The sequence below is a fragment of the Xiphophorus couchianus genome, chromosome 5, assembly GCF_001444195.1.
Source record: "Xiphophorus couchianus chromosome 5, X_couchianus-1.0, whole genome shotgun sequence".
Classification (NCBI taxonomy): Eukaryota; Metazoa; Chordata; class Actinopteri; order Cyprinodontiformes; family Poeciliidae; genus Xiphophorus; species Xiphophorus couchianus.
The window spans coordinates 22,460,967-22,486,081 of NC_040232.1; the positions used below are offsets into that span (position 1 = coordinate 22,460,967).

Sequence of the window (25,115 nt, forward strand, 5' to 3'; positions counted from 1 at the left end):
TACTTGGGAAAACTCAACTTCCATACAGACACTGTTGGTTGATCCTAAAATTACTAAAAAATTCCGACCGGGACTAGTTAACTAGTTCATTTTGATTAAATAATTATGTAGATTTTAATGCATTAAAAATTTCTGCCTAGAACCTCTGTATTTGTGTGTTTTTGGTATGTCTGTATTTTTAATCGAGTCCTATGGCTGCTAAAAATAGTGACGTTATGACAGCATGAAGAAGTTACGCACCCAATCATGACGTAGCAGGACATTATGAATTCTTTGAATTTTGATCACAGTGTACTCAACATTGTTCCAAACAAGAGCATATCTAAATTACACACGTTTCAAAAACATGGCAGGTCTTGATGTTGGACAAAACAGTTCATTTCTTCATGTTCAGACTCAAGTTACACTTTTTTTTAATGCCAGCATACATGGAAAGGCAGAAAACATTGTGACAGCAACTTAAAAGTGCAATCTCATTGAAATACGCAATACTGCACAGTATTTCATTTTCAATGTGAAGTGAAGTGCTTACAAATGTGAATTTAAAATGAAATCCTAAACCAAAAGAAGTTCTCATTAAGCAAGCCCCGCCCATTCACATTTAAAAGACAGGAAACGTTGGTTTGTAACACAAAAATGGCAGAAAAATGACACTGTTTGGCCTTCAGAATCAATTTCTCTTTGTTGAAGTCCAACATGTATCAAAAGTGACGTTCCCTCTGCTAAGGTTTGACTTCTGGTGTAAAATATTCTTCTGCTTTAATCCTTCATATCGACTGCTGAGTTGCACATTAAATGGAGGCTATGTGCAGCAGTGAAATGCTGGACTCCACCATGCTACTGCAGCAATAACTGCTGCAACTCAGGCCTGATTTCCTGAGCTGCCGGAACAACCGAACAAATCAGCCTTTCTAAAAAAAAAAAAAACTAAAAAAAACCGACAAAGCGAACACAGGGCGCTACGAAGGCGACAGCCATATCCACAGAAGAAGTATTCTGGTGCCTCTTGGTGCAAGAAATGCATCATATTTATTAAAGATAAGCATGAGAGCAGCGGTGTGCTGTCAGGGTTCCTTCTCCAGAAGCCAGACGCATCAAGAGCCGACAGCTTTAAGTGTAAATCTGATAGGCTTGGACAAGAAGCCAGAGCAAAGAGATGTTTTTGCCAATCATTGTCATCATGAGCCATGCATGCGCCTACACACACACGCATACACGCACGCGGGGGTGCGCAGTCAGGCCTAAGTACAGTAATCTTGCATGTTGGAATACTGAAGAGATTGGTGCTGCTCTTGCTTTTGCAGCTGGGTGTTATCAGAGTTGTCAGGCAAGCGAATCTGCAGAACAGGAAAACGTGGCTGGGGTAGAAAACAGACACACTGTCAGAGTGTGTGCGTGTGGGGGGGGTGCATGTGTGTGTGTGTGTGGGTCGGAATCAGATGTTTGTGCTGATGAGGTAGACTGAAGGACCTTGCCTTTTTAAACACCTGTTCTTCCTACCAAACATGTTCAAAAGAACTGAACTCAGGAAGTAAGAAATCATTGGCATTATTCTAATCATCACCAGAAACCGTTAAGTTTGTAAATGATGACATACTGATTTAGGTAGCTCTTATTGGGAATGCAGTATTTTATTAGAGTGACCCCAGAGTTGCCTTCTTTGTAGGTATTAAAATGCTAAAGCCTTGATTTTAAAATGGAGAGAAATTATGCAAGCAGTATTTGTAGATAAAATTAAAAGCCTGACTAAAACGCTCTTAAAGCTTTAAAGCTTACATATTTGTTAAAACCGCCAGCATGTGGTGACAGGATGATCCAAGGCTGAAAATCTGTGAAAAGATCGATCTCCTCTACCTCCTCCCTAAGCTATTATGGCACCATTCCCAGTGAAAAACAACCAATAAGAGTCTGCAGGGGGGATCTTAGCACTGTCAATCAAGCTCATGTACTCACTGCTAAAATTGTAAATGGTGAACTCAGCTGAAACACTGAGTTCCGTTAAATTAAGACTAAACACCCACCTGTTGGAAGCTGCCTTTGATTCATAATAACTGGGACATTGAGAAATGATGTTGTTTGATGTTGCTTTTGACAAAATGTGTCATAACTGATGACTGTGTGAAGCACTTTGAAGTGCCTTGTTGCTGAAATGTACTATGCAGATATTCTTGATTTGACTATATTCATTTTCTAGCAAAATATAAATAAAAATGGCTAGATTATTAATTTTCCTGCTACACTGCTTGATTATCTTTTAAGGGATTTCCATCTCATTTCCAGCCACAAGCAAATTTCTTGGTGGAAATACATTAATTCAAAATCTAACCTGTGGCCTTAACCAGATATAAATCTGAGATTCGTTTCACCTCTCGTCCCGACACCGGAGTATTTTTCATCTCTGTAAAGTCCGTCTTCCAGTCTACAGCGTGTTTGGTACAGCGTACCAAACACGGCCGAAAACAAGCTTAGCAAAAACGGGGAGATGAATTTTTGAAGCCCAGCAGTGTTATTGTTATTGATGGGATCCAAAACAATTTAAGACTAATAAGCTTCATATACATTCAGCTCTCCTCCAAAGGGTTCCCATTGTCTTCTAAACAAACGCTTTTCCAAATGCATACAATCCCAGGTGAGACCTTGTAATAAGGTTCATTGGCCTAAAAGCGAGCTGTGGAAAGCAGACTGAAAGAGAGGTCTTGCTGGAATGAAACTGAAAGAATGAAACTGATTAGGGATGTTGAGCAGGGATTAAGGAGCTATTTTACTGCCGCGGTTCTCAAGGGCTGAACGCAGAGTTTCTCGCTTTTATGAGTTTAACAGCGTCGGAGGAGGCGATGAATGGCCTATTTAAAAAAAAAAAATCTCCCTGATGAATAAAATGAAACCAAAGGAACGTGGAAAAGCTCTGAAGGCATAACAATTCATGTTATTCAACCGACCTTGCTTAGTTCATACCAAATCTGTAGACAAGAGCAAGTTAAGCGAAAGAGAGAAATGAAAGACTCGGTTCAACTGGAGTGGATAGATCTGAGCAGATACTGGAGAGAATTACACAATGCAGTTATAAAATATTTAAACTTTAAACACACTAAAAAGATTCAATGATTCAAGACCCAGAGAGAGTGTTAGAAATTACTTTAAATTCCTAATCTTTACCTAAGGAGTCCAGTTAAACGTAGCCGAGGTCGCTGTGGCAAGTGCTAAGGGTGCTAGCAGTCCAGGGCGCCATAAAAAGGGGCAAGAACAAAAAGTAACTTTTACATATAGATCATATTATTTCCTTATATGAAAGTCTCTACTCTAATTTTGCTGCATGGTAAATAATATTAAAAAATATACTTAATAATAATGATACTTTGCTTAACTTTTCCTCCCAGTGCCCAACTGATGGGGAGAGTACTGCCATAGGAACTGAAGATAAAAAATATTTCAATATACAACAGCAACAATGTGGAGCCTTTACTGGCACATTGCATGCTGGGTATTGGAAAATAATCATTTTTGAAAAACAACAACAAATGCACACCATGTAGGCTGTCATTGTTTGCAGAACCTTCCACTCAATTAGCTCTCTAGCAGCAATTTGACCTTTTCAAAGGGCTCAACTCAAGTATATCAACAGTATCAATAATTTAAAACTATCACAGATTCTGCTACTATTGGGAAAAACAGACAGAAATCATCAGTATTTATTTAGGGTTATTGTCTGATATATCAAAGCCGGAATTGCCTGTGTAGTTGATCAGATGTCTAATACATGCAGTGCTGCACATCAACATTTGGGTTGTGGGTGAATCATGAGGATTCTAAGTTCTCATAACGGATATCAGTTATTATTGTAGCTCAACAATGCCGAAAAGATTTTTGTTGTGTTTTTATCTTTTCCTGTACTTAGTATCTTTTCTTTTTAATTAGGTCAATGTGTGGACTGGTAGGCTAGAGATGAATTGTCCATTGGCATTTAAAATGTCTCATTTCTGAAAAGTAAGCAACTAAAAAATATATATTTTGAGCTAAATTACCAGTCCATCCTTGAAAAATGTATCTAATGCAGCTATTTAGTCACAGTTTGAAACCCTAACTAGGTCATTTTATATCTCCATCAATATCATGAAATCAGTCATTATATAAAACGAATCCAGGTGAAGTTTTGGACTTGCATTATGATGGTACAGCATCTGTTAAACTCACAGTGATCCGTCAGAAATATTCAAAAGTTGTCTGAAGCTAATATTGATCTTGTAACTGACGGAATAAAAATAATCTGCTCCATCTTAGCGCTATGAATAAGACAATTTCAACAAGTTGTACAGAAAGATCTTACTCTCTGTGTTTCAAATATCATAATAATGAAGGCGCCCTGAGTCAATATCTGCTCAAATAATCTTCTCTGCAGACTGCTGCATATGAGAGACCCAGCATATTTGTTCACAGGTGGCTTTTAAATCTTCCTTAAATCTGAAAGTTAACGAGCCCTGCACTCCAGTCTTGGGAGATGTAGCTACAAGGCAAAGCTATAAATTACAGTGGCACAGAGGAAATCATCATATTTATTGCACAGAGAGATGTGTGTTTATTTTTGCACTCCAAGACTGACAGCATGGGCCATAAATCTGCCCTTAATAATTCCTTAACGTAAGTGCTGCTTTGATGAGTGTTAGAGAATGAGGAAATGTCTTGAGGCATATATCTCTGGAAAAGAAAGGAAGTAAAATCAGCCTCTTGAGGTTTACCTTTTATATCAGACACATTTGTGTCTACACACTTTGCAAACTTTATTTGTGCATTTTTTTTTCCACATTTACAGTCACTGATTAGTATCATTTTGTAAAGGTTTGGAAAAAAGCAATCTCATGCCTGAAGATGCTATTGTGTTACCTGCTATTGCCTACGTGCATTCAATCCAAACCAGATGTTCCGACTCTCAGAAAACGACAGGAAGTGGTAGGAAGAAGACGGCACTTTTCTTTTGTCACACAGACACACACCTGGGGTTTTCCTCTGCTCTACCTGCATCTGATGCAGGTAGAGATGTTGCCATCTTTTCCATTAGCAAGCCTCACCCTAAACCTAACCTCAGTTCAGACCTTGGTCCTAAATCTAACCTGTACAAGACAGACAAGTTTAGTGGTTTGTTTGCGACACAAAGAGAGTGATGGTGCAGGCAAAACTGTAATTGTCAATGTTACATCATTTTTAACAAAGGAGGAATAATTGTTGGTAATCAGTTTTAAATGACATCATTTGTCACGTTAAATATTGTTGTTGTAAAGTTCTGTGTGAATGAAAAAAACACTGCAAAGCAATAATATTTTTATGCAAAATTATATTATGAAGTTTGTTTGATTTGTATTTTTTTTTTACATAGGAAAACAACATTGAATAAATATTTGGTGTGAAGTTGGGGAACAAGTGTTTGTCTCAAGGTGGAGTTTGAGGGACTTCCATCAACATCTAATACACTCATTAATGCTTAATTGTTTTTGCATCCTTGTGAGTTTTAATCTTATTAAAATTTTAAAATGCACAAGTTACAGATGGCATCTAAAATTATATATTTTGCCACCAGTGAACTAAACCTGTTAACCACTGAGTTGCTGCCCTATGGTCTATATAAGTGTGGTGCACTTGAAACATTCTCCTTTTTGCTTTTATGCCTCTGGCAGATTTATGTTTAAAGGAATATTTTTATTTTGACCAGCATGTTTCTTCTGACTGGAAGCCATATCAATATTTTACAGATTCAATCTCTACTTGAATCTGAGAGCCTGTGAAGGGAACTAAGATTAGGGTGACGGCAAAGAGGCCCTCCAAAATAATGTATCAAATACAACACTAGCGTAGCTAAAGGTTTTAGTCTAACCTAGTGAGAGAGGGGCGCTGTGAATACTGAGCCAAATGTTTCAGCTTTTTACGCCAGTGGAGGAGCAGAAGACTTCCTGGAAGTTAGCATCTCCAGTTAGCTTCCCAATAGCTGAATGAACAGCTTCTGACCCAGTTTTAAATGGCAAGACATTTTTACTACAACAATTTGTGATAATTTAGCAGTTAGTTAATCTGATAAATGTTTCTTTACGTAAGTTATATAGACTAAATGCTAAAAAAAAACAAAAAAAGTTAGCAGATTTGTTTATTATTATTTTATTATTTTTATTGCAGGAAGAAAAAAAAATAATCCTCCTAAATTCTGAAAGTTTTTATGCTGTTGGTGTGAAGCTAAGAATAATTTAAAGCAATGTTTTATATTTTAAGACATTCAATATGTAGGAAACGTTTAAAAATAAGACCATCTAAAATCACAAATAGATGGTTAACTTATCATTAATATTTGGGGCAGTGTTTAGCATAGCACTTCTAAGACAATTCATCTTTTATGTATATTTACATTAAAAATTATTATCATATATATTTTTGCTGAAAATAAGTGTAAAATAAAATCACAAATTTGTCTATAATTGAGGTGTTTCCTACAAACTTTCATGAATTTTTTGTTTAATTGCATATCAGTCTGAAACTGTTCTTTATAGCTAAATGTTGTAAATTATAACAGAAGAGCTCCTCATATAAAGTACAATCAAACTTGGATATTGTTCAGAATCAATAATCTAAACATAAGAAGTCATTTTCAGGTCATACATCTCTGTGTTTTGCCCCTTTAAAATAAATGAAGCAGAAATGTTCATGCGATTGGATTATTGATGTTTGTGTTCATCTTCTCTTCCTGCACTCTGTCTGACTGAAGAAAGAAAAAATCTGATTTGTCTTTATTAAATCTAGGCATTAATTATTTTTCATTTATCTTAATTGTAAAGGATTAGAAAAACAAAAGAAAGCAGGAACTTGTCGATAAGACGAATTATGTGTGTTATACTTACAAATAATAAGAGAGATAAGCTTATTGACCACAAATTACCAAAAATTGGAGTCGTTTCCCTTCGTTCCTGTGGTTTCATGTTAAGTGGCAGAGACTTCCGGACACACACCGACCATGTGACAGTTGATTGTTTGGGTCATCCATTGTCCGTACTCGCACATCTACAGCGCACCAGTCTAGACAAGTGGGCAGAGTGATCACAGAGGAAGGCAGAAGGAAAAGTGAAAAAAAGAGGGATGGAGACGGTGAGAGCTAATGAGGTTTTAAAAAGTCTGAAGTCCGACAAGGAGAGAGAGAGAGGATGAACAGAAAAGAAATGTCTGAGGCAAGAGATTAACGATGCCATAGCTGATGCGTTCTTTTCTTCAGCCTACAAAAATTTAAGCACATCCTGTATCTTCAGAGGATGCGTTCAGGTACGGTATCGACTGTAGGCCACCCACATATGGAGTCCTACGCCTTTCTGCTGTTCAGGGCTGTGCTGCAGTGTGTGTTTGTCTCCGTTTAAGACAGCTTGAGTGAATCTCTCTTCGTTTTCACCAACATTTACTGTCCAAAATCTATTTTAAGCCACATGCTTTTTATGGTCAAATCTAGGGGGGAGTGAATTGTTTGAAAGCATTCTCATCTTACATTTAATGCTTAGCAATGCACAACACAGCACTATTGGTCTTTTACAGTATAGGGAAGAGCTAAAATTGAATCCCCAACAATTGTGGTCAGTGTAAGGTTTTCAGGGAGGACCCCAGACCTTCCACATATGGGAAGAGGGATGGAGCAGTGGTTAAGATCCTTACAGTAAGATCCATTTAAAGCCCAAAGTTAACACATTCATAAACACCAGTGTGTTTGCGAACAAGCAGGATGCATAATACACATTCTGTGTAACGCTACAATTCCATTTACCTTGCATTAAAATAAGTGCTATTGATAAAACAACCATACACACTGAGGCACAGAAAGAGAGAAAAAAAGCTGGATGGAAGAATAATGGAATGGAAAAGAATTTACAAAGTGAAGAAAAAAAAAGAACATATATATATAAATATAAAAGGAATACGTCTGTTATTCTGGAAACTAGCTTAATACTTTAGTAAGAAACGAAAAGGAAGAAACGGAAACGGTGATGTCACAGAAAAGTAATGGACCCAGGTATTATGGGACACCGTGAATTGCACCTCATTGAAAACCATTGAAAATTTCTCACAGCATGAGGAAATCAAAGCAACACATGCTTCAAAATTTTTGGGCTTGATGTTCTACAAAATTCCCTCAATTTCCACCAAACAATGCAAGACAGGCAGCGGTGTGGCCGCATCTTAAGTTATATAACTGAAATTGTACAAATCAGTGGCAAAATAAGCACATTTAAATAAGTGTGAACAGTCACACTTCTTTCTATGTGCATTGTAAGCATTATATTTGTAGAGTGTTATAGATATGGGTGTACCAAAAAAAATCAGCCCAGATTTCCTTAATTTTGGGAGATCGGTGATTGGCTGATACTTACATGTGAAGCTGATCTTATCCACCGAGGTTATTTACCTCTGCAAAGGTCTAACTATCAACCACTGGCCTCTTCTGAGAGGTTAGACTGACAGACCCGCCCACCAAGTCATGTCTGCACATTTGTAGTTGACAATAGTCACCCCACTGGGTGCCAACTCAGTGACTTTCTTGCTATATTTGCCAATATTTCAGACAAAAATAATTGGTATCGGCCAAAATTGGACTGATACCAATTATCGTTAATTAGGTAAACGCGTGACCTCTTTAAAAGCAGGTCAGGCTTTTTAAAGATCGGTTATCGTGATTGGCCAGGAAACTGCAGACAGTGCATCCCTAGTTAGAGCTACTTTCAAATAAGCACAAACATTTGAGTACTATTTTCCTTAAGATACACTGCAAACACTCCTTCAATTAAAATAAAGAATTCTTCTAGCATTGTGCCAATTTCAGAAAGCACAATGTCAACAATGCCAAAAACCATTTTTCCAGAACACTTCAGTAGCTATTGATAATTGATTAATGATTATTTATAGCTTTCAATACTCATGCTCCACAGTATTGATCAACCTCTAGCAGCTGGAGTACATCACTCACTCTTCCCTCATACACCAAGGTGAAACCAGTCACACTGCAGAGCCAACACCTCTCACTCTCAGCGCTGTCTTTGCCTCTCAGCTTGTCATGTTCGCTCCTCCTCATTATGGTGCAGAGAAGCTGACAGGTTCAGACGGGTTCTGACATTTGTCATTTGAGAATAAATCAGAAAATTGCATTCCCTTGATCTCAGTGCAATCTTTACTTGCGACTTTTAAAAAATGTGCAAGAATGTAGATTTATAAGACACACAATTTTTTTTCTTTTGATTTTTTTTATTTGAGCCTAAAGGAGATTTTTATTTAAGAAAACGACAGACAAATGAGTGCATGTATAGTCCAGCAGAGGAACTCAAACTTTGTTGCAGATTTAGTAGCTATGCTTCCACCGACCATATAATTGTGCAAATTGTAATTAGAAGAAGAAGCTTGCTTAATGAAAACATGCCACTGAGCAATGTTACTACTGGCAGACATGTCAAATAGACAACAGGAAGTGGTAAGAGGATGATGTCACGTGTTTCTTAATGACTTGTCGGGTAAACAAACTTACTCACCTGTGATTTTAGTTGGGCTACTTGTTTAAAGGAAACACAGCAATTCCGAAATTGTCGGCGGCTTTTTAGATTAGTGAAATTATCGACAAAGTTTTGTATACATTTGTAATGGAAACACAGATAGTGTCACACAATACAAAAGCAAATGCTTAGTGGTGCAAGAATTGAAGTAATGTGTTGTTTTTGTTTCAACAACTTGCTTTTATAATAACAGAGGCATATTTCATATATTCCGCAAAGGTGTGGAATGGCCAATTTCATGAGGAACCTATTTAGAAAATAAGAAAATTGTACACTTCCTACCTTATTTGATTATGTAATAATAAGACAATGAAAAAACAAAAGCTTCTGAATTTGGAGATGCTGTCAGTCTGCAGTGACTGTGCTGAGGATTGGTGAGGAGGATGGTTGTTGTACTTAAAATAATGTTGGCATGTGCAAAGTTTCAGTTACAAGAGAAATGAAACACACATATACGTATACTGTATATATGTATATACAGTATATACATATGTTATTATGTTACTACCGTTTTACTACCTGGGTATTGATACATATTACATCTCATGATGTAACAATATGGAACTTAAAATCATTGAGGTTATTCTTGAACTGAGTCTCTCTACGTTCATTATGATGGTCCCAGAATTATATTAAATGAATTCAATTTTATAGCACTGGATCGTTTGCTGTACTTGTATACTTTTTGGGACATTTTCATTCAAAACGGGTTATTTTGCCACTAAATTGTTGAAACTATATAAATTAGCCAAATCATTAAAACATTTTTAGGTGAAAGAAATGGGCTGTATTGTAAATCTGCGAAGAGAAATTTGATCGACTGGATTTTTTAAATTTTTTTTACTATAACGTGGATTGTGTTTTCAACTTAGTGCATGTATTGAATTTAAAACAAATAATCATGTTAAACAGTGTTACAGTAGGAATCTGCAGTGAGTGTGGGATTGATTGCCAACTGATATTGTGGAGCATTAAATACCATATGATCATGATCTGCTAATCATCCAAGTGGATCTCTTCTTGGATGATTGGCACAAAGGCACAAACAGCTGTTTAATGTGGAGAGACTGACTGCTATGAAGATTTTTTTTTCCAGAGGCAGTGCCGGTACTCCACCCATGCAGATCATGCGACGCACGCAGGGCTCCAAAAACCACAAAAATCAGGCTTGTGAAAAATCATCATAATGATAATAACAACATATTAGAATAAAATTGTGTAAAGCATGTTAAACGGTCATGCTGACATCGGTGTCCTCGTGAGCCAATCAGAGCAGCTGTGAGCGCAGCTCAGGAGCGGCTGAGAGAAAGAGAAACGGGAAGAACCAAAGGAATTATTTTACTGTTGTAGACACAAAATAAGGTAGCAAGCGATCATTTTTAATGCTGGTATTCACTACTGAAGCAACATTAAACTTCTTTGAACAAATAAAAACTATAAAAAAATGATAAATACAAAAAGCAACAGAAATAATTTCATCTGTCCTGTGTCAAGAAGGATTTACGTTGAACAGCAACGTTAAAATCTGATCTCTTAAAAAAAAATATGTAACTTAATCTTAAAGTGACAATCTGCTCATTGTACGAGCTGCTTCTCAGTGAAACACTGGTAAAGATGTTAAAAGGGTTAACAGAGGAGCCATGTTGTGAGGATGTCCTGAAAGCGCAGTTTCAGAAAGAGTAGGCGCTTCTTAAAGAGACAAAGGTCCAATTTTAATTGTTCAAAATTAATATATATACAGACAGACAGAGCATTTTTACAAGAACTGAAGGTAATATAGTTGCTTGTTTGAGCTATGAAATTATTCTATGTGGCTGGAAAACATGTAATACATCCATCCATCCATCCATTTTCTGTTCACCCTTTGTCCCTAATGGGGTCGGGAGGGTTGCTGGTGCCCATCTCCAGCTACGTTCCAGGCGGGAGGCGGGGTACGCCCTGGACAGGTCGCCAGTCTGTCGCAGGGCAACACAAAGACATACAGGACAAACAACCATTCACACACACACTCGCACCTAGGGAGAATTTAGATAGACCAATTAACCCAACAGTCATGTTTTTGGACTGTGGGAGGAAGCCGGAGTACCCGGAGAGAACCCACGCATGCACAGGGAGAACATGCAAACTCCATGCAGAAAGACCCCGGCCGGGAATCGAACCCAGGACCTTCTTGCTGCAAGGCAACAGTGCTACCAACTGCGCCACTGTGCAGCCCACATGTAATACAACCCTTTTAATACATCTTCCTCTGATATAGACATTTTCTGTTTCAATTTCAATTGTTGCCTACCCCATGTTTTATGATCTCAGTTTGTAACTGCACTGTAGTTAAGAAACTCCTACATGAGGAGAAGGACGCGTAGGAGCTGAAAGTTCATTGATTCAACATGCCAGACTACAAGGAGAATAAGCCGAAAGGGAAAGAGGAGGAGAAAAGTGCATTAGCTCCCAGACGAAAGCCAGCTTATAGCTTGTATGCACAATTTAACCCGGCTTATCTCCACAAGCTTTACATCCTTCTGACATCCACACGTACATAAATAACGTTCTTATTTTGATGAAACACAAGTTCCAGTTGCGGTTAATAATACAGTCTTCTCTTTTTTATTTCCCCAGCCCCCCTCGAGCGAGGAAAATAAAGCTCTAGTAAAGTGTTATGGGAGGTGAGATGAGGGTGAGAGACAGGGTGAGGGAGATGAGGGGAAAGCAGGCAGAGAGGCAGCAGAGAGGACGCCATAGTGCTGCAATGCAGCAGCAGCAGAGCCGACAAATGGTCCAACTTTGCAAAGCGGGGGCCCGGTTACGCTGCGATGACCCCATCTGAGCTGCATCTAAGAAGCTCCTTCTTCTCCAAAGATAATCATGCATGACCCACTGGAGGAAGGAGGACACTCAGGCTGACCCTTTGCAGCCGCTTTATCAGCCTTTAAGTCCGCGGACGTATCTCGAGTTCATTTATCTTTCGCTTCACTCTGAAGGATAATAATGGCCGGGCGGCAGGGAGAGGGCTTCGCGGGGCTACGTGTCGCTCGGAGCGCCCTGCCATGATGGAATATATATATATATATATATATATATATATATATATATATATATATATATATATATATCTTGTCTGGATGATTTTGGAGTTGATAATGATAAGTTCGTTTGTATGACACTCTTTTCAAAACAAAGTTTGGAAAGTGCCAGAAGATAGGGGGAAAAAAAAGACTCTGACTCAAGGTTACATAAGCAAAAAAAAAAGAAGAGGAAAACAGATGGAGGAAACAAAGTGAAGCATTTTATATAAGAACAATCATTTAAAGGGAGGGTTTTATGTATTTCCCAGGCAAAGAGTATCATTTTATTGCACAAGTAATTCAGTTGAAAATGCTACATATATCAAATATGATTCAAAAAATATGACTTCGTAATTTAACGTCTTGAAATTGGGCCTCTGTCTTTTTAAAAACTCCTGCTCTTTCTGAAACTCCGCCTTCAGGAAGTCAGCACAACATGGTTCCTCTATTAACCCTTTAACAACATTTTTACCAGCATTGTAAAGTAACTCCTATCATGAGCTCAGCAAATGCTGTTCTACCAAGTGTTTGCTAATTGCTGCTGGCTAGTCTGAAGGAGTTGAGTAGCTGAGTCTTGAGGGAGGGCTGCAGTGTGAGGCAGAAACTCAGAAGATTGGAAACTGCAGCTCAGAGGAGGAGCTTCAACTCGAAGGCGGAGCTTGGTCCACCCAGAACGGCAACCATTCACAGCTGAATGGTTGCCATGGGAGCTAAAACTATTTCTCAAACATGCATGAAAGAATCAAGGAAACACTCCTGATATGTTTTTGATGAGGGAATCACTTTATAAAATGATGTAAAGCTCAAAAAGTCAATTTAATATAATACTGCCACTTTAAGTTATTCTAAAAAAAATAACTGAAATGTTGGACCAGTTAATTTACTATAAGTTACTGACGTGATCAGTAGGAGGATACGGTTTGCTTCATGATCGCCAAAAACGACATACAGCTATTCCTAAAAAGCTAAATTTGGAGAGATGACTAACGTTGAATAAACTTAGTTCTGTGAAGCGTCAAACAGAAAGAGGGGTGGAGTTAAGCTGCATGCAGCCAGCCAGTCCTGCAGTCAGCCAGCATAAACACAGTCAGTTGTCAGGCTACGGCTGTCAGTCAGTGCTGTTGTTGCTGCAGCTTCTGCAGCAGAGTGGTGCAGTGCCACAGTTTCCCTCCCTGACTCCGCTCTCCTGTCGTTCCTCCCCCAGCTGTCTGCCTAACTCTCCTCACACCTGGACATTGTCCTAAACCTCTCCGTCCACTTTTCTTCCCACCCCTAATGTCCTTCACTTTTTTTTTCAGTATTCATGTCCTTTCTCCCTTCCCGTCTCCTTAGCACCACAGCCCTCATTCTCCTCCCTTTTTTCTGTGGATCTCCTTTCATCTCTCCACCAAATTTCTTTCCCATCATTTTTCCATTGCTATTCTGTCCTTGTCACTCTCCCAGTTCCTGTCTAAACCTCTCACATCTCCCCCATCACCTCCTTACTTTTCCATTTCTTAGACTGAAAGTGCTTATGAGAATGTTGATTAAAAATCCACATAAGAGTCAAAGAAAGAAACTGACAGATCCAATGACACCTTTACTAAGCGTCTAACCTTCCCTGGTTTCTATCCAAGTCTTTATGGTACAGACCAGGTCTGCACCGACTGCATTTTTCTGGCCCATCGTCAAGAAAAAATCTTTAAAAAGCCTGACCTGCCAATTCCAATTTTGCATGAGACTAATTTTCTTGTCTGAAATGTTGGTAAATATAGCAAGAAAGTTGCTGAGTTGGCAACAATCGGGTGATTATTGTTAACAGAAAATGTGCAGACATGACCTGGTGGGCAGGTCTGTCAGTCAAACCTCTGTCACTGCAGAGCAGTAGAGGACAGTGGTTGGTTTTTAGATCTTGTCAGAGGTAGATAAGATTGGTGGATAAGATCGGCTTCACACGCATGTGTCCACAGATCGCTGATCTCCCAAAAATAAGTAAATTGGCGCAGATTTATCAGCTTGCCAATTTATCAGTGCACCCCTTGTACAGCCATAACGGTCTGATACATGCAATAAGCTGGTCACAGGTGATCACTTGTGTTTCTTTGAAAAATTATGAGATAATCAAAGGACAAAGATACTGTCTAAACACATCACACAAAAGCAATGCAAGAATACTTTTCTAATGAGTGAATACAAAGGCACTTAAAGCTTCTTCCTTATTTTTAAGTCAAACGATTAAAATGGCTGCACTTTCATGCTGTTAAACCCTGAATGTGTTTTTGTCTTGTAATACCAGAAACTAAATGAACACGACCAGACCAAAACACCGACCTCCCCTTCCTTTGTTTTGGTCTGATGCAGCGGGTGAAGGCCTCGTCAACACCTGTCGTTTCTTTTTGGCTTCCGATAACGTGGCAAATTAAATGAGATTTTCCAGCTCATCAATTATTTTTTCCTCCTCTTCTGAAAGAACTGGTGGCCAGCAGGTCCAGCAGGGAACCTCAGACATTCCTTTCCATCAGCTCAATCTGAAGATGCAAAGGCATTCTAAGGCCAGATGGAATACATAATTCCCCCAGAGAATTCTGGGTTTTCCCTGGGCAATCCTTCATGTAGCATGTGACTGGAAATCCTCCAGTGGAGGCAACCAGTGTGGCATCCTGATCAGATACCTGAACCTCCTCAACTGACTCCTTTTAATGTGGAAAATCAGCAGCTCTACTTTGAGCAGTCACCTGATGACACAGCTTCTTACCCCATCTCCAAGGGTAAGGCTGAGTCCAGCCAACCTCCAGAGGAAGCTCATTCTGGTATTTGTATCTGGGATCTTGTTCTTTCAACCATAACCTATAAGCTCAGCTCTTTCTTCACCACAACAGACTGGAGCGGTGCAAGCATCACTGTAGATGGACCCCCAATCTCTCCATCCATCACCAGTTCCATCCCACCATCGCTCATGAACAAGACACCAACTCCTCTACTTGAGGTAGAGACTGAAGCGCAACCCATAGGGGGCAGTACACCTTTCCCTTTGAAAATCATGGCCTCAGACTCTCGCAGCACACTTCACACTTCTCCACGACTACGCCTTGAGAAACTGAATGTCTCACTCTTTTACGGTTATAGTATTTCTAAAGTATAGAGAAATGTTTCCTTTCTGTTCCCTCATTCTCTCAATCTCTCAATGTATTCAGTAGTTTCCACAATGCATTTGCAAAAACCCCAGTCTGTTGCAACCTTCGTCCATCCCTCCATCTTTGGCTTTCTTCTGCTCAAACTCTGCTTCATCCATTTACACATTACTCTACTTTCATTCAGCCTTCCCTTCACGCCTCCCATTCAATCCTTTTTGCATTTATAGTACTGAATAACATCTCATTTGCCAACTCTTCTCGTACCCAGTTATTCTAGCCCTTTGCTCACCTTGTCTTTCCATTTCACTTTTTCTAACCTCGTGTCTTCTCTCCCGTCTTTCTTTCCCCTCCTTCCTTCAGAGAGGTGCTCTCATCCCATCTGGTGAAACACTTTGGTTTCTCCTCACCCAGGGCAAGGATCAACTTGAGCCCATTTCACACATGACAGAGTATGCAACACACCAGTGATGTATGTATGCCGCTCGAGGAGCCATTACAGACGAAGAGAGGACAATGAGGAAGAGTGACTGTATCAGTGTGTGCCTTTTTCTTGGTGATCGGCAACAGTGCTGACTCGAGTCTATCTGAATTTCAATGTTCTTCGTCAAATAGATGCATTGAGATTCTGTCCGCATATTCTGAAATATTCTCAACATAAAAAAAAAAAGGAATCGGGAGTCGAAACAGCCAATGAAACAGGCAGCTATTGATATGCTCATTTACCCCATGCCAGCAAGACTCAGGGAAAAGTGAGAACGGAGTCATAAAGGCTCATGAGAGCGAAGGCTGAGAGGAAGAAAAGAAAAATGAAAAAGTGAGAGGAAGAACATTATATTTCGCAGAGAGGGCAGGAGGTGAAGACGGAGTGGGCGAGACAGCTTATACTACTCAATCACACATGAATCAAATGGACCAGTTTTTCTACAGGGTGAAATAAAAAAGTGTCTTTGTGCGAGAGCGTCATGAGGAGTTTAAAAAATACCAGTGTGACCGTGGGTGCATGTGGAATATCTGCAAAGTGTTGGTCTGTTTTTTCAATGTGGGCATAGTCAGTATTGAACTTGAAAGACTGACTTCACTCTTTGGTCAAGCGCAAAGACAAAGTCTTTGTGGTCCAGCCTCTTAAAACGTGGAGCGAGGCATGCGGTGACTTGACAGCGCCAGGTTTTCATTAAGGTCTTTTTACGGTAGAGGAGCCCTTGAACCTGAGCTCATCTGTATGCTCTACCACGCAACTAAACAAGCTGAAAAGACGGAATTTCTGCTACTGTCCTGAGCCGTGTGCCTGGCGGTGGATATGCCTCCTGTGCATTTCAACAAGACATGAAAACGTTCCCGCTGTGCCTTGATAAACATGGCCTGCAGGCTGTGTTAGTTGGCAAAAGAGTTCCTGCTAGCCCACACTTTCTAGACAAACTAAATATTAAGTTCGGTTAGTGGAAGCTGGGGGTTATTCTTCCACCAAACAATTTAACAATGTGATACAGTCAGATATATACAGATTTTCCTGTCAAAATTTCACACTTTTTCAGTCTTAGACCACGGTCACAAAGCAAGTCTTAATGCTCAATTCTGATGTTTCCGCTGAAATTAGATTCTTTTTGTGTGATTGTACATATTACTAATTAAAAGCGAGCACAATCAAACATCTGTGTGAACTGTTTACAACCCTAAAACAAACCAAATGTGCAGGAGTACAACGTAGAAGTCACAAAGCAATGCGCTTCTTATGGAAGTAATAATGGATGCCACCGTCTATGGATCAATTGCAAATTTGCTGAAAGGGGGGAGCCGACAAGATTGTCACAAGATCATAACAAGATGAAGGAAGTTAAAAAAAAAAAAAGAAGTTGAGTATAGGGACTGATTGGTTCAGCCATAGTTTGTATCCAGATTTACAGCATCTGATTTCATGGTGCAGAATTATAACACCTGTCTCATGTCAATGATGTAAAAGTCGTAGAAAATGCGAAATGACCATTCAGACTGCAGACATTTTGGGAACTATCAGATTCTCATTTAATTTAATATCACATATGGCAGTGACACACACTGGACTTTTGGGGGATTGAAAGATATGGAATTGGGCCATTAAGATTGCAATAAAAACATCTGACATGGGCTCACATATGCCTGCTGTTTGAATGTGACCTTAGTTCATTTGCTTCCAATTTACAGTAGGTATACATAAAGGATGCACATTTGGGATAGAATTAGACAATATTGAGAAACAATTTCGAAAATATCAATGAATGCATTTTCTCTTTCCTCTCCATCACTACGGCATACCCACGTCCTTCCTTTATCTCAGAGATCCATTTGGTATAAGCACATAAAAGGCTATTAAAATCCATCCAATTTTCCAAATAGATTAATTAGTAACAGAATGTGAATGAATAAGAACTACCAGAAGTTCAGCCTTGCAGACCTTTTCAACTGCAATATTTCACACACTGAGACCATGATAACATTTATTCTAAAGATCTAGGTTTGGAGAAAAAGGTCAGAGAAAAATACAAACATGTTCCGTACTTTATTTTCTTTTTCCAGGCTCACCCAGAACTTTAAAGCACTTTCCCTGAACGCTTTTAACTTAATATACGTCAGGATTTTTAGACATTATTATAATTCAGAATGTATTGCTCATCTAGTTGCTTTATTGAAATACTAAATCACCAGTTTTACATGTACCTGTTTGAAATACTTTAATGTATTCAACTTTTAAAATGTCATTTTATATGGCACTGTACAACTACGTGCAACAAAGACACAATAATGAACTGAATGGACTTTCTCACCAAAACAACTCTACCGCAGGGCATGTGATGATGTCACACGAGGAAGTACAAACCAACACCAGAATAAGCAGCGGGTGTGAAGTGATCAACTGGATTCAGTAAACCCTGCAGCAGGTGAGCTACTTTTGAAGGACTCTAATGTTAATTCCGAAACAATTTCATCAAGTGTGGCGCACTTGACACCAGTAAAATTCAACCTTAGGACAAAAAGAAGCTGGTAAAGGTCAGACACGGTGATGGTTCAAGTTGCGAAGGGTTTAACTTTGCATGTTTAAGTCAAAGTTTGCACCTCATGCTGCCTAAGAGGACGAGGATGATGCCATGGTTGACAAGCTAGAGAAAGTGAGACGATGTAATTCTTGTTGGGACAAATTCATTTCTATCCCTGTTGGAATTTTTCCACCTGAATGATTTTTCTAGATTTTTCCCAATTACAAACTCCATATTCTGCTAAATCAAATCAAATGCAGTTCAGAAATGCAAAAAAAAATGGCTTCATGGACAATTCAGTTCTGCTGCCTTCTGACCTAAAGCTACTGTGATTAATCTTTATGGCTATAGAACAATATATCATCTTTCTGCTACCTAAAGTAGATTTAGCTGCAATGAAGGACAAAGTAGATTAAAAACATCCAAATGAAGAGTAAAAGGTTGAGAGTAAAATACAAGTGGATGACTGCAACTGAAATACCTTAACGGTTATTAATTTGCTTTACTAGATGAGCTGCTTATCAACTGCAGATTCAGACATTATGATTCAATAAAGGTTTGATAAAACTGATGCCGTTTTTGTATTCATCTCAAAACTGCCAAGCTATTTGCTGTGGCAGAAACACCATTTTCAGCGAAATGGTGCAGCTGGGAGATTTGGGGGAATTGGAAAAAAGGCAGACATGTGTTCTGGTAGGAGTTGTGAGTCAACATCCGGTAAGTTGAACCATTACAGGCACTGCCAAGAAAACATGAGCACAACGGCACAGACTCTCTGTACTCAAAGTCATTAGCTATAAATAAAACCAGCTTTGGTTAGGCTTCGTCAAATTACAAGTAGACTATTGGGGGGGAGAAAAAGAAAAACACGATAATAGTTCAACATTAGACCAGCAGGATTCATTTAAAACCAAACCCAAATGCTTTTCATTCGACTGATACCGACACAGTCAGCAAAGAAATTCCGGGATCTTGCTGCAGGAAAGGAAGGCTAATTAAAACACTCACTCAAGAGTGAGAAATGACATTTTAAACATGCATGTCATTCTTTCATATTTACATCAGAAAGGAAACAAAGTAAAGTCAGCATGTAACAATTGAACCTTAGCAGAACCTCTGTTCTGTCTGCACCTGAGGAGACTTGGGGCAGGAACAGGTCAGGTTACAGAGCAGATCAGACGTTGTGCTTAAAATGATCAGACTCGGGACAAAATCGTTACAGTGTTGACAGACAGCGTTAGACACAGCTACGCTAGACACAGCGTCCCCAGTGATTGAAAAAGCAAGCAGGAGAGAGGCATACAAGAATAAATGAAAGTTATGGGATCATCACACCAGCAACATGACAGCAGAACTTAAGGCCCTATGATTTTTGGAAAAGACAGATTAAATTCAACTCACCCTTTAATGCTGAATACCTCCAAACTTGAACGACTGTGGATTTTTACAAGCTAAGAGATTTCACCCTATAACTGACTTTCTTACTGAGAGCCAAACCCTGTTAGCTGCTCCCTGTCTGTTTAATGTGACGCGTTCAGCTGAAGCCCACTCTGCTTCATGTTGGAGGGATCTCTGCTCAGTGCAGCAATAACAGCAAAGCTCCTAGTTTATGAAGCAGGAGAACTGTTTTGTTGTTTTGTCAACATAACACATAATTTACAGTAAAAAGGTAGGTAGACTGCAAATACATATATTTCAGTTATCTTTTTCTTATTTTAAGCTCGACATCAAATTTATATGATAGCATATTAACGTCATTGTAGATAGAAATAAAAGGAGTAAATTTCCACCAAAAACCTCAGGAGTTTTTAGATTAATCTCAGAAAAGTTCAGAGTTTAAAAAGTCAAACATTTTCTAGAAAAAAAAAACCTCAGAATTTATTTTGGAAAAAATATATTTCAGAAAAAATATATTTTTTAAATTAGCATAGATCGCATGCACACCACTTTTCACTCAAACTGAACAATTTGGATGTTTCTCTTGTTTTCTGTGCACAAGTTGCATTGCCACAGAGTTGCAGTTACACTTCAGGTCTATTTTAACGAATTATTGAAAGCATGAGAAGTGCATATAGTCAGAACATTTACTCACCAATTCAATTCTATTTAATCCGTTCAATGCAGTCAAATCCTCATAAGGTTTTACTATATACACGTGTATTACTATGGTGTCCAGATCTACGAGCTGCTTCCAGAATTGTCCAGAGTAATCTTTTTCCACTGTGCCACAGAATATGTATAACCTACATGCCTTTAGGGTGAGCCATTCCCAGAAATTATGCCTTTTTTTTTTTTTACCAGGAACCTTTTCAAAATGGAAAAAATACAAAGATGTGTAGGCATATTCACCCAAAAACTCACTAACATTCTATTGTAATTTGCATGAGTAAAGGAAATGTGTGTGGGAAGGGCTGCATGACTGGCTTCAGCCCAGGGGCCCACCTTCTCCTAAATCCAGCTCTGTTTTTGGCCATTGTTTAAGACACATTTAGACAGCCTGCAATGAAACAATAAAACATTATATCACCAAGCACATTCCGCTTTTGCTTGCAACCTCTGTTTTCTTAAACCTCCCCACAGAGAACATATGTCTGGATGTTTATGGGAGGTGTAAGCACTGACCAAGCAGCAGGACGATAAAATGAACAGGTCTCTGTCTGCACTACACAGAGATGTCTAATTAGTCTGAATTGGGATGATAAAGTTGTCTTATTTCAAAAAGATGTGCAGCCCCAGCTTGAGAGAAAACCTTTTGTCTGATGAACAATTGTACAAAAATTAGCATTACAGTCAACGGTGTTTGTCACGGCACACTTGTAGTCTGTAAAGAAAAGCCATCATAGACTATAACAGCTTGCTCTGTGAGACGATGATCATATTGGCACAAAGGCATGTTCATTCTTGTGTTTTATTATCCAAAACCAACAATAAACTTTGGGTGTATCAGATCTATAAAGTCTGACATGTGTTCCAACATTTTTTTAATACCGGATCATTTTATGATCAGCAGACGGCCCACAGCCCCAGCGAAGTGATTAAACCGAGACAACATTTGCAGTTTCAGGGAACTTTTATTGAATTCCACATTTCCACTCAATCAAAAGCCTAAATTAACGTTTGTCCATCGACATATACAAGAGTCTGGGCATGTGCTTACAAGAGTCTTGGCATGTGAGGAGGTACAGTAGGAAACCAGGCCAAAAGACAGACAGAAAAGAGCCGAGGTAAGAGGACGGAACGGGCCGCATGCCTTGAGAAGTGCAGTTGCTCTTGGAGGCCCAGAGAGCTGCCATCTGTCCCGGGGCTGGGGAGGCCAAGCCAGGAGACAAGCTCCCATGACAGCATGCAACCGCCATATGCTGCTGGAGCGTGTACACGACGAACTGGCATGGCTGAGAGCGACATGGGATGGACTGGCCTGGTCTGGTCTGTGGAAGCTGTGAGCTGAGCTGACCTTAAATGCTGTAGCTTCATTTCCATGACAAAACAGCCTAAAAACAGTTGAGCATTCATTGGGATCTCTGCTGAGTCGGGAATACACAGGACTTTTACCGTTGCACTTGTGACTGGGTATTGACTGAACAATAAAAAAAACAAAAAAAAAACAATATCTGCCAATTAAGTTGTTGTCATAGCAACATTACGTATAAAAAAATACCATAGAGAAGTTTGAATACACTCATCATCGACATAAATGTTAACTTTGGGTTGTAATCATTTATCAAACCCATCTTGGTTCATTGTGGAATGATCATACAGTAAACAAGTTCAAACTCCAGAGAAGTCAAATTCTTCTTATTTAGTTTGGGTTTTTGATATTTAAGAATACTAACAATGTTAACCAAAAACACCTTACATACTCCTATTATTGTAGTAAATGTTGTACATAGTTGCCTTTGGGCACCAAGCCACCATCTCTCCTACAGCACTAATATGGTGAGAGCTTCGCGTCCTCTTGATGAGAGAGGTGTGTGTTATTCTGTGATTGTGCCACACCCAGCAAACTTGGCTGGGTCAACAGACCAACCAAGTTTAAAGAAGTTCTGATGTTTATGTGTACACACTAATCAACACACTCACACCAAGTCAACATCAAAAGTCATATCATGGCATTGTTTCTCTGTTAACGATTAGGAGAAGATAGAGCATGCGGTATTCCATTACTGTTATCCTCCAAATGTGGGTGCAGCTGATTGCACTTAACTTCCAGCCTTCAGTGAGAAGAGCAGGCAGAACTGCAGGCTTTCTGTTGCTTTTGTAACAATGTGTAGTATACCTTTTATACATGACGATTTAGCTTGTATGATTGAAACAGTCCTCCTTCGCATAGACACTAACCCACATGCAGAGTGAGAACTTCAAACTCCACAGCTACACGGTTACTGAGTTCAGCACAGAGTTTATTAGACTCCTGACTTTTCTGCCATCTCTTCCAGCCTCAACAATTTGGTGTTCTGACATTCATAAACAACTCTAGAGCCTTATAGTCAATAAATATCAACATAGTCAGTACACTAAGACACATCAATAGACATCAAAACTTAATGTATTAAATCTAGGTTAATGTATTAATTTCAATTGAGCAATTACATAGAATTCAAGGCATTAAAAAAAATCAACAGAATTATTCTTACTTTTTTTTTTACATCCAAAACTTCCAAGCACAAATGACATATGCAATGATGACAAAGCTGCTTCCTTGACCCAATAAGGCTTTGTTTTTGCTTCAAAAAAACAATCTGATTGGACACTGGAAAAAGTGTTATGTTCACGTTGTGCTAAAAGAAGTTAGCCTATCACTGAAACTATTCAGTGTAACATTCTTTCTTAATGCTAAACATGCTGTCAGTGTCCATATCTCTAAATTATCTTTTTTCCAAAGAAGTTCCAGGAATGTTCAGGAGTTTCTGAAACACTTGAAATGAAAGCTGAATGGGTATAACTGTACTTTGCACCAATCTTACAGTTGAATTACCTAAATAACAGATTATCAACAGGAAATATCTTTGTTATTGAGCTCATCTATTTATTCAATAATAAAAAAAAAAATCTAGTTTTTGAATTGAAAATGTTCTTTATGGACGCAGTCGTGGAGCAGAGGCAAAGCGCCACACATGTAAGGACGCCTTAGTCCTCAGAGTGGCCATCACAGATTTGAGTCCCGGCCTGCTGACCTTAGCTGCATGTCTTCCTCCTCTGTCATAACCCACTTCCTGTCTGACAACTTCTAAATAAAGGCCATTAGAGCTGATAAAACCTTTATTTTTTTTGTCAATGTTTGGTTTTTGACTGAAATGTGATGAATTACAGATCCCGCAAATAACACAATTAAAACTTTAATTGAGTCCCATTACTTTTTTTGAATATTCAGAGTCACTGAATCACATCAGCTCTGTCAGCGCACGGCAGAGCTTACCGGGTATCAAATCCATTCATAAAATTAATTCTGATAACTTTAATATGCCTTCAGGGAGATGTGCAGTGCAGGGAGATGCAAGGATTGGCAATTATCAAAACTGCATCAGCCGGTGATCCCTAAAGACTCAGATCCTTATTAAAAAACAAATTATGATACATGTAAATGATTTTTTTTTTTTCTAAAATGACCCATGCTGCCTGCAGCCATAAAATTCCTCCAATAAAATGCTATGAAGTTCATCCACAAGTCATACTGGGGAGAGATGGCTGGCTTTGTTATTAGTTTTCAGACATCAACATTCTGTAAATGAAATTTTAATTTGAGCCTCATGACTAAAGTTAGGTTTTTGAATCTGACGCATACATAGAGAAATATACAGCTTCTTTCTACGTCAGGAAGAGACAGAAATGTCCAGACAGAGAGGTACAGATGGACATGCAGATAGACAGCATGGAGGCAGATAGACAAAGGATAAAGTGAGGTGAGTGCCAGGTAAGCAGACTGTTAGGTTTTATGAGCTGCACACGTAACACACAGCATGAAACAGGAAGGGCTCCTCTCAGCAGCGCTGCCACTGCTGACACACACACACACACACACACACACCAAAGATTTTATCCGTTAATGTCACAGGTGTCAGTGTGCTCTACTGAATCAGCATGATTCAACATTACTGCACTGCAAACACACGTTTCTAATTATTCTTATGAAAGTATTTCCACTTTGAGGCTTTGTCAAATTTGGAATTCCACATTTGAAATACACATTGTTGTTGTGCAGTCATGTTAAAAAAAAATTAAATAAAATACACATTCCAAGGATGCTGGCTCCTCAGGATAAAATGACCTTTTAAAAATAAAAAAAATTAAGTCGATGGTAAACACACTTTTTAATTAAGCCTACTTTTCTGGATTAAAAGATTGATTGGTCTGCTGTAATATACTAATTTTAAATGTCAC

The 25,115-nt window shown here is 38.9% G+C and overlaps 1 protein-coding gene across 1 annotated transcript in view; it reads right to left on the reverse strand.

Moving 5' to 3' along the window:
• LOC114144220 (low-density lipoprotein receptor class A domain-containing protein 4) overlaps nt 1-25,115 on the reverse strand; it is a 237,894-nt gene that overhangs the window by 179,707 nt on the left and 33,072 nt on the right. The gene's annotated exons all lie outside the window — the stretch shown is intronic.